Raw genomic sequence first — 12,193 nt, forward strand, 5'->3', positions numbered from 1 at the left:
TCTTCATACAGAACGAAACTCACCCTGGCTCACCTTTTCTGCTGCTGGTGCCAATATATTTTTCATAGGCCTGACAGTGGTGGTGATAAAGCTACCAGGAGTGCCAGCAGGCAATATTTTTTACTGAACAGGACCCAGGAGCAGGGCAGGGAAATCCCAGGCTAACTCCACTCTCGGCACCCTTACCAAACTACAGTTCCCAGGATTCTTTGAGGGAAGCCAGGGCTGTTAAAGTGGCATGATGGTGCTTTAAATGTATGGTGTGAATGTGGCCTGGGGGTCACTGGGAGCTTTTCAAGGTTTCCTCGATGAGAAGATCCATAATGCTTTTCCAAATGCACAGCTTTCCCCATCGCTACAAGCAATGGCTTCCCACTGCACCCAAAGAAGAGTGTACTAGGGCCCACCCCCAATTCACACAGGACGACAAGTGGGCCTAACAGGCTGGGTCTGCCCTGCATGTGACTGAGGAAAGGTCTATCTGTTACATATATGGAGAAGGGGTGAGGAGCCTGTGGCTTACCAGAGGCTGCTGGGCTACAACTCCCTTTGTCCCTGACCACTTTCCGTACATCCATGTTCAGCCCACGTCTTCAGCGCCTGCATGGGCTGGGTGTCGGGAGCACCTTCTCTGACCTTCCGATCACAGGAACGTAGGAACAGCAACACAGCATTCCCAAGGAATAGGTCCTGGTGCAGCGGACTCACATTTGCTCATGTGAACACCTCAAATGCAGCAGAGTAACGGAAGCAAAGCTGTGGAGGTTTCATTGCATACCTGATTTATTTCTTCTAATTAAACAAATAAAAGAATGTAAGAAACATGTACAAGAGAAACAGCTCTCTCGTACTGCCATCTTGTCTCTAGACAGATCAAAGAAAAAGCACACAGTACTAGGGACGGAATTCTGGAACAGTAGCTTCTGCCCCCTCCTTTCTCTCAGACAGAACGGGGAAAAACATGATCTGGTGATCCTTGCAATGGGAGGGATGAAAATACTGACAACCACTGGCCACAGCGGCTGGGGCTGATGGGGTCTGGAGTCCAACAACAGCCTCTGGAGAGCCAAACCTTCCTCACCCCTGAGGTAGAACTTTTAGGACAGTGGTTCCCAAACTTTTTCAGGCTACACCCTCACCTCTGGTTCCATAAACTCATCCTCTGTGCCCCTCTAAAGAACATTCAGAATAGCAGTTTGCACAACCCCCTAAGGAAGATAAAGGTAAAGGTACCCCTGCCCGTACGGGCCAGTCGTGTCCGACTCTAGGGTTGTGCGCCCATCTCACTTAAGAGGGCGGGGGCCAGCGCTGTCCAGAGACACTTCCGGGACACGTGGCCAGCGTGACGAAGCTGCTCTGGCGAGCCAGCACCAGCACAGCACATGGAAATTCCATTTACCTTCCCGCTATAAAGCGGTACCTATTTATCTACTTGAAGATAAAGATAAAGGAAGATAAAGAACACAATAAGATCCAGAACAGTAACAATTAATTGCACATTTATTCAAAACCCAGTTAAAACCATTTAGTTCAATTGATTCAACAAAACTGATCAACCTGACCCTCTGGTGCATGCTTTTCAGAGCCTGGTTCCCCCTCCAGCACGCCCTGCCACCCTCTTGCCTCTTAGTGCCCCCTTGGTAATCCCACCATCCCCCAGGGGGCAGTAATGTCCACTTTGGGAACCACTGTTTCAGACAAATGTAATTTGCCGCAACCTAACAGTGGAGACTGGTATTGAATCAGCATTGCAAGAGAACTTAAGATGCATCCCTGTGAGAAAAGGAATCTGATTTGCGTATTGGAGCTTCCCTATATTTTCCAGTTGCACAAGTTGTAATAGGTAATTAGTGTATAAAATGCATATATTCATTAACATGCAAATATGTATTAGATCAGGGAACATTGCTTTGCAAAAATGTCTGTGCTAGGCCACCGTGTGAACAGGGTGGTGGACGAGTAGGGCCATTGATCCAGAAGTACGTAAGGGTCTTATTATGCTCTTACGTGTGCAACAAAAACTTGATGACTGCTTTTCTACAAGTCTGTCTAGGCCAGGGATGGAGAAAACAAATACATTTTTCGCTTTAGCTCTTCAGTGCTGGGCCATGTCCTCTCCCTCCCCACTGGCCAGGCAGCCATTTTGTGACATTTGGCTACACCACTTTCTCCATATTCCCATCTGAAATCAATATTAGGGTCCTCCAGACAGAAAAGGAGAATTGCTATCCAGTTCTGTGGCTGCCATAGTTCCTTATTCTCTGGACCTTAGAAAAAAGTTAGCTGTTTGCCAGGGCAAAGTGCGAGAAAGGGGAAATGAGCCCACATGACGCATAATGATAGTGTTCAGACAAAGCAAAAGTGGTAAAATGAATTTCCACCACATTCTCACGGTGTAGAATCTGAAAGCGGAAAGGGTCTGTGAACTGACTGTGCCCTCTGAAATTTTCTTAGTGCTGGAAAAATTCTTCCAAGTGATTTGAAGGGCAGGTACATCTTTTAACAGAGACAGGCAGCTGTTGACACAGTGACTGCCTTCTTATGACCAAAAAGAAGCCGTTGATGATGAGCAGCTGTATATATTAACTAACAGACCTGTTGGGTAGCTTCATTTGTCAAGGAGGTGGATGTGGCAGCTCTTTGCTCTAGGAAGTACAAATGAGTGATAAACTCTATATATCACACGTAGACAAGCAGGTTACTCACCACTGTAATGTCTGTGAGTAGGTTGCCTTCAACAACCTAGTAACCTCTATATGTTTGGAACTACAATTCCCATCAACCCCAGTGCTAGCTGATTCTCGGGTCTTGCAGAGCTCTGTGCAAGGGCTTTTGGAAGGGGTTTTGTCAGCTGACTCTCCAGTCTTGTGAAGCCTGTTGGAAAGCACTCCACATGACCTGACAATCAGCTCTTAGTGGGGTCTTCTGGAGAGCTTTACTCAGGTCTTTGCTGGCACCACCAATCAGCTGATCCCTGCAATCCCCTTTTGGCTGAACCAGGTCTTTACCTGCATCACACCAGAAGTCAGATATGACATCAGTTGTAGGGCAAGTGGGCGTGGTGTGGATAAAATGGCCGGATCTGGAAGTTTGGTGGGCCAGATAAGACCTGCAGACCGAAGGTTCTCTACCCCTGGTGCAGGGTCTGTTTGGGGGCATAAGTTGACTACCTATGCATCACCAAAAACAAGAAAATGCACCAATGAAACAAAGGCAAAAGAGGAAAACAGATTTGCACGAAACCTGTACATGCTAATTTATATGCATAGATGCAAATCAAAAACAATTACTATAAACAGAAATAGTGGAAAAGGCTAGGGCCAGCTGAATCTGGGACCTTCACTGTGCAAAGCAGTTGCTCTACCACTGGGCTATGGCCCTTCCTTGAAATCCCATTTGCCATAAAACAGGGATTCTCACTCGCACATCCATCACTGCGAGCCCATCTAAAATCCCACTCTGTGATAGATTCACGACAATGTCAGTTCTGTCCCTCTGAGCAACCTCCCCTCTCCCTGCAAACCACTTAACAACCTTTTTGGCATCCAAACAAAACTGAGCCCTTTTCCATTTGCTCCTCTTTGCCATGCGGAAGGCAAGGCACCCTCCAGAACTGGGATGGGGAACCCGTGGCCCTACAGATGTTGCTAGACTCCCACCAGCCTCAACCAGCATCAGCATCCATGATCAGGGATGCTGGGGGTTGTATCCCAATGGTGAGGAACCTCTGACCCACAGACCTAATTTGAGGCTGTTTTCCCAAAGCCATGCCCACCTGCCCTACACCTGATATCATCAGGTGCAAGGCAGGTACAGCCACTGCTCCCTGCCCAAAGAAGGGTTTGCAGGCACTGCTGATAAACAAAGCTCTCGGAACTTCCGGGGGCGGCGCGAACGGCAATGGCGGTCCTCTTCTGACCGGGAGAGGAGGCTCCACAGACATCGGGTCGTCCGCTACGGCGAAGCGGAGACCCACTTCGGAAAACCACAGGCGGCAAGAGCCTGTGGTCTTGAGGCTCGGTGGGCGCCTAAAGCGACCCTCCAAACGTCAAAGGAACCCCGTAAGGGGCTCCGGAGCGTGGAGGGGGGTTGCGGCGCTGTGAGCCGTTTCGCAATCTGCGGAGCGAAGCCGCGCTGCTGCTGCCGGTGAGCGCTGATCCCTTTTCCTGTCAAATTCGGATTCGGAACTAAAATCAACTTACTCGTGAGTAAAGACTGAATCACTTGAAATTAGAGACTTTAAATTAAAAGATTTGAACTTGGCTGAACTTGGCTGAGAGCGGAGAGACGTGGAAACAGGAAGTCCGTCTTCCGCTGCCATTGAACCTGAAAAAGCAAATAGCTGGAGGAGTGGAGGCTGAAAAAAAGAGTCTTTAAACTTTACAGATCTAAGCATCCACTGAACCTGCAATCTAAAGTAAAGATTCTAAGTTAAAGATTTGGAATTATTATTTGTATTAGACTTTCCTCCTTTTATTGGATTACAATTAAAAGGTGAAACCCAGGGTCCGGAGCTGCCAGAGCTTTGAGAGACTGAGCTGTCAGTACTGCAGATTTGGATACTGTATATTGGAACTTGCAACAATCTGAGGGTATTGAGACCTTCTAATTTGAAACATTTCTTTGGAGACAAGTAAGCACTGTTTGTAACAAAGTGATTATTAATATCAACTCTGCTAAATATTTGTATCTGAAGGTTCCTGGATACTAAACTAGACTCTGAAAGACATTTTAAGCTCCCTCTAGAGGATTGGATTAAAACAGTGACTTTACATTTACTTTCGATTCCCTTGTTGTTTGCTTTCTCTGGGCCTTTCTATTCCCATGGGAATAACTCAGTGTGACCTTGACTGATAGATAACGTTGGAATGAGTGGCACAAGAAGAAGAGGAAGAGTTAGACAAACAACTTTGACAACTCTAACCTCAGCCTCACAGACACGCAGATCATCTGTACCTACTTTGCCTTCAGAAGTAGAAGTAGAAGAAGTTGCCTCGTCACAGGCAAAAGAGGGAGAGGGAGAAATAGAGCAGTTACAATTGGAAGATATGGCCTCAGGAGCATCTGCTTCTGTTTTAGACAAAATTTTTGAAAAATTGGAAGCTTTGGACAAGAAAGCAGATGAGCAATCAGCAAAGATTGACAAAAATACAGAATGCCTAAATAAATTAACTGTACAAGTGGCACAGAACACACAGGCAATTGGACAGTTAACGGAGGCCACAGCAGAAAATCGGAAATTGGCTGAGGATACCAGACAAAAATTAGAAAATTTAGAACAAGAGGTAAGACCACTCACCAAACAAGTTGGGGAACATCAGATTTATCTTTCTATGATAGAACTGCGAAATCGTGAGAATAATTTGAGGATTAGGTCGCTACAAGAGGCAGAAGAAGGAAATCTAGCTGAGTTTTTGACCAAAGAATTCTCCAAGTTCTGGAATTTGGAGGAAAAGGACTTTAAAATTGTGTCAGCTTTCAGACTTGGAAGATTTATAAAGAAGGAGAGGCCCAGAGACTGTTTGATAACATTGAGATCAAAGGAGGAAAGGGACAAGATTTTGGGCCTACACTACGGAAAGTCACTGGAGGTTCTGGACAGAAGAATTGAAATTTACAAAGACATTCCAAGACAACTGTTGGACCTTAGAGCCGCCTACTCTGAACTTGCCAAATTATTAAGGAGCAACGCAATTCCATTTAGGTGGGAATTCCCCCAAGGAATATCTTTTACCTTTAGAGGGAGAAAGGTCAAAATCAGAACATCGGAAGAGAGAGACAAATTCCTGTCTACACACGGAGAGGACCTTCAAAAAGGAATTGAACTACCTTCTGGGCCTGGGGCAACGCCAGTACCAACACCAGCACCTGGGGAACCTGAAGATTCTGTGAAGATACCACCCCTGGAGAAATAACCAGATTAATTCAGGATGTCTCTGCAACTGTTGAGCTGGAATATTAATGGTTGTAACATTCCGGAAAAAAGGAAGAAAATATTTCACATATTAAAAAAAGAACAATTGGACATTATTTGTCTACAGGAAACACATGTGACGAGGCTCCATAGAAAAGTGTTAATAAATAAAAGATTGGGCCAGGAATTTATATCGTCGGACAAAGTTAAGAAGAGAGGTGTGGTGATATATGCGAAAGAGAGCCTGTCACCTAAATTCTTATTTAAAGATGAACATGGAAGAATTTTGGCAATTGAGATACAACATCAAGGAGAGAAATTGTTGATATTAGGAATCTATGCACCTAATGAAGGGAAATCGGAATTTTACAAGAAGCTGCAGGAGACAATGCTGGATTATCTGGACTACAACAACATCATAATGATGGGAGATATGAATGGGGTCGTATCAACTAACATGGACAAGTCACAAAGCCAAAATGTTACAAAAGACGGCAGACTACCTAAAACTTTCTTTGAAATGACAGACAATATGGATTTGATTGACATTTGGAGGACAAAGAACCCACTAGGAAGAGAGGGAACATTCTTTTCTGAAGCCCAACTGACCTGGACAAGAATCGACCAAATATGGATATCTAGAGGCCTGGCACCTAAGGTTAGAAAAGTGGAAATCTGCCCAAAGACCTGTTCCGACCATAATGCAGTAAAAATGGACATGACACTACTACCAACTGGATCCTTTAGATGGAAGATGAATGACAACTTGTTCAGAGATCAGGAAATTACCAAGAAGGCCCAAAAAGTTTTGAAGGATTACTTTGAGATAAATATGAATACTACGGTGGAAAAAAGAATCGTCTGGGACGCAAGTAAAGCCGTAATGAGGGGATTCTTGATACAACAGAATGCAGTAAAGAAAAGAACACAAAATGAGAAAAAAGATAAAATCTTGGATAAAATAAAAGAATTAGAGAAGAAGTTAAGAGTGAATCCGAAGTCACAGCCAACTCTGAGAGAAATTAAACTTTATCAAACACAATATTCTAAACTGATAAATCAAGAAATTGAATGGAAGGTTAAACTAATGAAACAAAAAACGTTTGAGTCGGCGAATAAATGTGGAAAACTGCTAGCTTGGCAGTTGAAGAGAAGACAAAGATTAAATACGGTTACAAACTTAGAGGTTGAAGGAAAAAACATTCAGAATCCTGTGGACATTAGAAAGTGTTTCCAGAGATACTTCAAAAAATTATACACCCAAGGGCCGCAAGACGAGGTTGAGATTAAACAATTTTCGGCAAAAAATGGACTATCCAAACTGTCACAAGAAAATAGGACAATCCTGAACTCTAAAATAACACGACAGGAGATGGAACAAGCCATTCAGAACATGCAACTGGGCAAATCTCCAGGGCCAGATGGGCTGACCTCCAAGTACTATAAGACATTAAAAGACTACTTGATACAACCTTTGATGGAGGTCAGCAATGAAATTTTGGAGGGGAAGAGGGCACCGGAGTCGTGGAAGGAAGCGTTTATCACATTAATACCAAAGTCGGAAGCTGAAAAGACACAACTTAAGAACTACCGTCCCATATCCCTTCTAAATGTGGATTACAAAATATTTGCAGACATTTTGGCAAGTAGATTTAAAAAAGCTTTAAATGAAGTAATCCATAAGGACCAGGCAGGCTTTCTCCCAGGTAGACATCTGTTTGCCAATACAAGGAACATTATTGACATTTTGGAACTTTTGCAAACAGATATAAACACAAAAGCAGTTTTAATCTTTATAGATGCGGAGAAGGCCTTTGATAACATCTCCTGGAAATTTATGTTGGGAAATTTAAAAGAGATGGGAGTGGGATGGGGTTTTGAGAATGGGATTGAAGCGATATATTCAGAACAGAAAGCTAAACTGATAGTTAACAATGTGGTTACAGAAGAGTTTAAAATTGAAAAAGGAACACGACAAGGTTGCCCTATATCCCCTTTGTTATTTATTTCGGTTCTGGAAGTGCTATTGAATATGATTAGAGGGGATCGGTTGGTGGAAGGAATTCAGGTCGGACAGAAACAATATAAATTAAAAGCTTTCGCAGATGATCTGGTTTTGACCCTGCAGAAGCCAGAGCCTAGTACGAAAAGAGTATTACAACTGATTAATGACTTTGGTCGGGTGGCTGGATTTAAATTAAATAAACAGAAAACTAAGGTTTTGGGAAAAAATTTGACAGATACAGAGTCAGAACGGTTTCAGAAAGAGACGGAACTTAATGTGGTTAAAAAAGTAAAATACCTAGGGGTAAACATAACAGCAAAAAACCTAAGTCTATTTAAGGACAATTATGAAAAATGCTGGGCAGAAATTAAGAGAGACTTAGATAGTTGGTCAAAATTGAAACTTTCTTTGTTAGGCCGAATTGCTGCTATCAAGATGAATGTATTGCCAAGGATGTTATTTTTATTTCAAACACTTCAGGTTTTGGACAAGACGGAGTGCTTTCAGAAGTGGCAGAGAGATATTTCTAAGTTTGTCTGGCAGGGCAAAAAGCCCAGAATTAAGTTTAAGATATTAACTGATGCAAAACAAAGAGGGGGCTTTGCCCTGCCAGATTTAAAGCTGTATTATGAAGCCGCAGCGTTCTGCTGGCTAAAAGATTGGCTACTTCTTGAAAACACTGGTGTGTTAGATTTGGAAGGGTTTAATAATGCTTTTGGATGGCATGCATACTTATGGTATGACAAGGTTAAAGCAAATAAGGCCTTTAAGAACCATATTGTCAGAAAATCACTGTTTAATGTCTGGACAAAATATAAAGACTTGTTGGAAAATAAAACCCCAAGGTGGCTCTCACCTTTGGAAGCTAAGGCCCGAAAAAGACCCAATATGGAGGCCAAATGGCCAAAATATTGGGAAATTCTAGAAAAAGATGGAGACAATTGGAAACTGCAGAGTTTGGAGAAAATGAAGGATAAAGTGCGAGATTGGTTACATTACGCTCAGATTAAAGAAGTTTTTAAAAATGACAAGAAATTAGGGTTCCAGGTGGAGAAATCGAAAATAGAAACAGAATTGTTAGAACCTAAGAGTAAGGTACTTTCAAGGATGTATAACTTGCTGTTAAAATGGAACACACAAGACGAAATGGTTAAATCGGCTATGATAAGGTGGGCGCAGGACATTGGGCATAATATTATGTTTGAGGACTGGGAAAGGCTGTGGAGTACTGGATTGAAATTTACTGCATGTAACGCTTTGAAAGAAAATGTAATGAAAATGATATATAGATGGTATATGACCCCAGTCAAACTTGCAAAAATTTACCACCTGACTGACAATAAGTGTTGGAAATGTAAAGAGTGTGAAGGAACATTCTTCCACCTCTGGTGGACTTGCCCTAAAGTGAAGGCGTTCTGGGAAATGATTTATAATGAACTGAAAAAGGTATTTAAATATACCTTCACTAAGAAACCAGAGGCCTTTCTTTTGGGTATTGTCGGCCAAGGGGTGGTAAAGAAGGACCAGACATTTTTTATGTATGCAACAACAGCAGCAAGGATATTACTCGCAAAGCATTGGAAAGCTCAAGATCTACCCACACTGGAAGAATGGCAGATGCAACTGATAGACTACATGGAACTGGCTGAGATGACCGGCAGAATTCGTGACCTGGGAGAAGAGAGGACTGAGGAGGATTGGAAGAAATTTAAGAATTATTAGGCCGAATTGCTGCTATTAAGATGAATGTATTGCCAAGGATGTTGTTTTTATTTCAAACACTTCAGGTTTTGGACAAAACGGAGTGCTTTCAGAAGTGGCAGAGAGATATTTCTAAGTTTGTCTGGCAGGGCAAAAAGCCCAGAATTAAGTTTAAGATATTAACTGATGCAAAACAAAGAGGGGGCTTTGCCCTGCCAGACTTAAAGTTGTATTATGAAGCCGCAGCGTTCTGCTGGCTAAAAGACTGGCTACTTCTTGAAGACACTGATGTGTTAGATCTGGAAGGGTTTAACAATGCTTTTGGATGGCATGCATATTTATGGTATGACAAGGTTAAAGCAAATAAGGCCTTTAAGAACCATATTGTCAGAAAATCACTGTTTAATGTCTGGACAAAATATAAAGACTTGCTGGAAAATAAAACACCAAGGTGGCTTTCACCTTTGGAAGCTAAGGCCCGAAAAAGACCCAATATGGAGGCTAAATGGCCAAAATATTGGGAAATACTAGAAAAGGATGGAGATAACTGGAAATTGCAGAGTTTGGAGAAAATGAAAGACAAAGTGCGAGACTGGTTACATTACGCTCAGATTAAAGAAGTTTTTAAAAATGACAAGAAACTAGGGTTCCAGGTGGAGAAATCGAAACTAGAAACAGAATTGTTAGAACCAAAGATTAAGGTACTTTCAAGGATGTATAACTTGCTGTTAAAGTGGAATACACAAGATGAAACGGTTAAATCGGCTATGATAAGGTGGGCACAGGACATTGGGTATAATATCATGTTTGAGGACTGGGAAAGGTTGTGGAGTAATGGATTGAAATTTACTGCATGTAACGCTTTGAAAGAAAATGTAATGAAAATGATTTATAGATGGTATATGACCCCAGTCAAACTTGCAAAAATTTACCACCTGTCTGACAATAAGTGTTGGAAATGTAAAGAGTGTGAGGGAACGTTCTTCCACCTCTGGTGGACTTGCCCTAAAGTGAAGGCGTTCTGGGAAATGATTTATAATGAATTGAAAAAGGTATTTAAATATACCTTCACTAAGAAACCAGAGGCTTTCCTTTTGGGTATTGTCGGCCAAGGGGTGGTAAAGAAGGACCAGACATTTTTTATGTATGCAACAACAGCAGCAAGGATACTTCTCGCAAAACACTGGAAAACTCAAGATCTACCCACACTGGAAGAATGGCAGATGCAACTGATAGACTACATGGAACTGGCTGAGATGACCGGCAGAATTCGTGACCTGGGAGAAGAGAGGATTGAGGAGGACTGGAAAAAATTTAAGAATTATCTACAAAAATATTGTAATTTGAGTGAATGCTAAACAGGATGCTAGATCAAAATAACTGAGCACCACTAAATTTAGAGGTTTTTAAGAAAATAAGTAAGATTGTGAAAATTTAACTCCTTTCGAGAACTATAAGATTATGAAACACAGAAGGGATATAAGAATGTAAATAAGATAATAAATTGCTGACAAAATGTTATAACGATGAAAGTGGGAGCGGGAGATGTGAGGAAGTCCAAAGAAAATGTGAAATTATGTTAAGACAAATGTTATATTGTTTATTATGTTTATTTCTATTGTAAAACCCAATAAATTGCTTAAAAAAAAAAAAAGAAATTTAAGAATTATTTACAAAAATATTGCAATTTGAGTGAATGCTAAACAGGATGCTAGATCAAAATAACTGAGCACCACTAATTTAGATGATTTTAAGAAAATAAGTGAGAATTGAGAAAATATAACTTTTTTTTGAGAACTAGAAGAGTATGAAACATAGAAGGGATGTAAGAATGTAAATAAGATAATAAATTGCTGACAAAATGTTATAACGATGAAAGTGGGAGCGGGAGATGTGAGGAAGTCCAAAGAAAATGTGAAATTATGTTAAGATATATGTTACATTGTTTATTATGTTTATTTCTATTGTAAAACCCAATAAATTTCTATAAAAAAAAAAAAAAGATAAACAAAGCTCTCTTCCTTTGCCTGCACAGTTTGAATTCAAACCATAAACGCAAAGGAAAATGCTTCACCTGATACGGTGGCATCAGTTAATTGACAGGAGGTGGCCCCACCCACCTGCCAATATGGCCCATGGTCATTGGAGAGGCCAAGATTCAGCCTGCTGCCTGCATTCACTTCTCCACCCCATTGTAGCCCAACAATATCTGGAGGGAACAAAGTCTAGAGACACGCCCCACCTTTTAAATAATATCCAACGCACATATAAAGTGCATGACTTCCTCTCAAATATCCTTGGGAATTGTAGCTCTGCTAGGAGCAAACTACAGTTCTCTGGGAAGTCATGTGCTCTTAGTAATAATAATAATAATAATAATAATAATAATAATAATAATAATTTATTATTTGTACCCCGCCCATCTGGCTGGGTTTCCCCAGCCACTCTGGGCAGCTTCCACAAAGACCAAAAATACACTAAGATGTCAAACCAAAGTAAAAGGCTGTTTCAAAAGGACATCCTGACACTGTCTTCCCTTGTGCAGGCTTTTCAAAAGGGTTTTTTTTCCTTTT

General features: G+C 41.6%; 1 long non-coding RNA gene across 3 annotated transcripts in view; it reads right to left on the minus strand.

Moving 5' to 3' along the window:
• Positions 1-12,193, minus strand: part of LOC308482508 — a 53,067-nt gene that overhangs the window by 8,207 nt on the left and 32,667 nt on the right. The gene's annotated exons all lie outside the window — the stretch shown is intronic.

The sequence above is a fragment of the Podarcis pityusensis genome, assembly GCF_964106645.2.
Source record: "Podarcis pityusensis genome assembly, chromosome: 8".
NCBI classification, from domain to species: Eukaryota; Metazoa; Chordata; class Lepidosauria; order Squamata; family Lacertidae; genus Podarcis; species Podarcis pityusensis.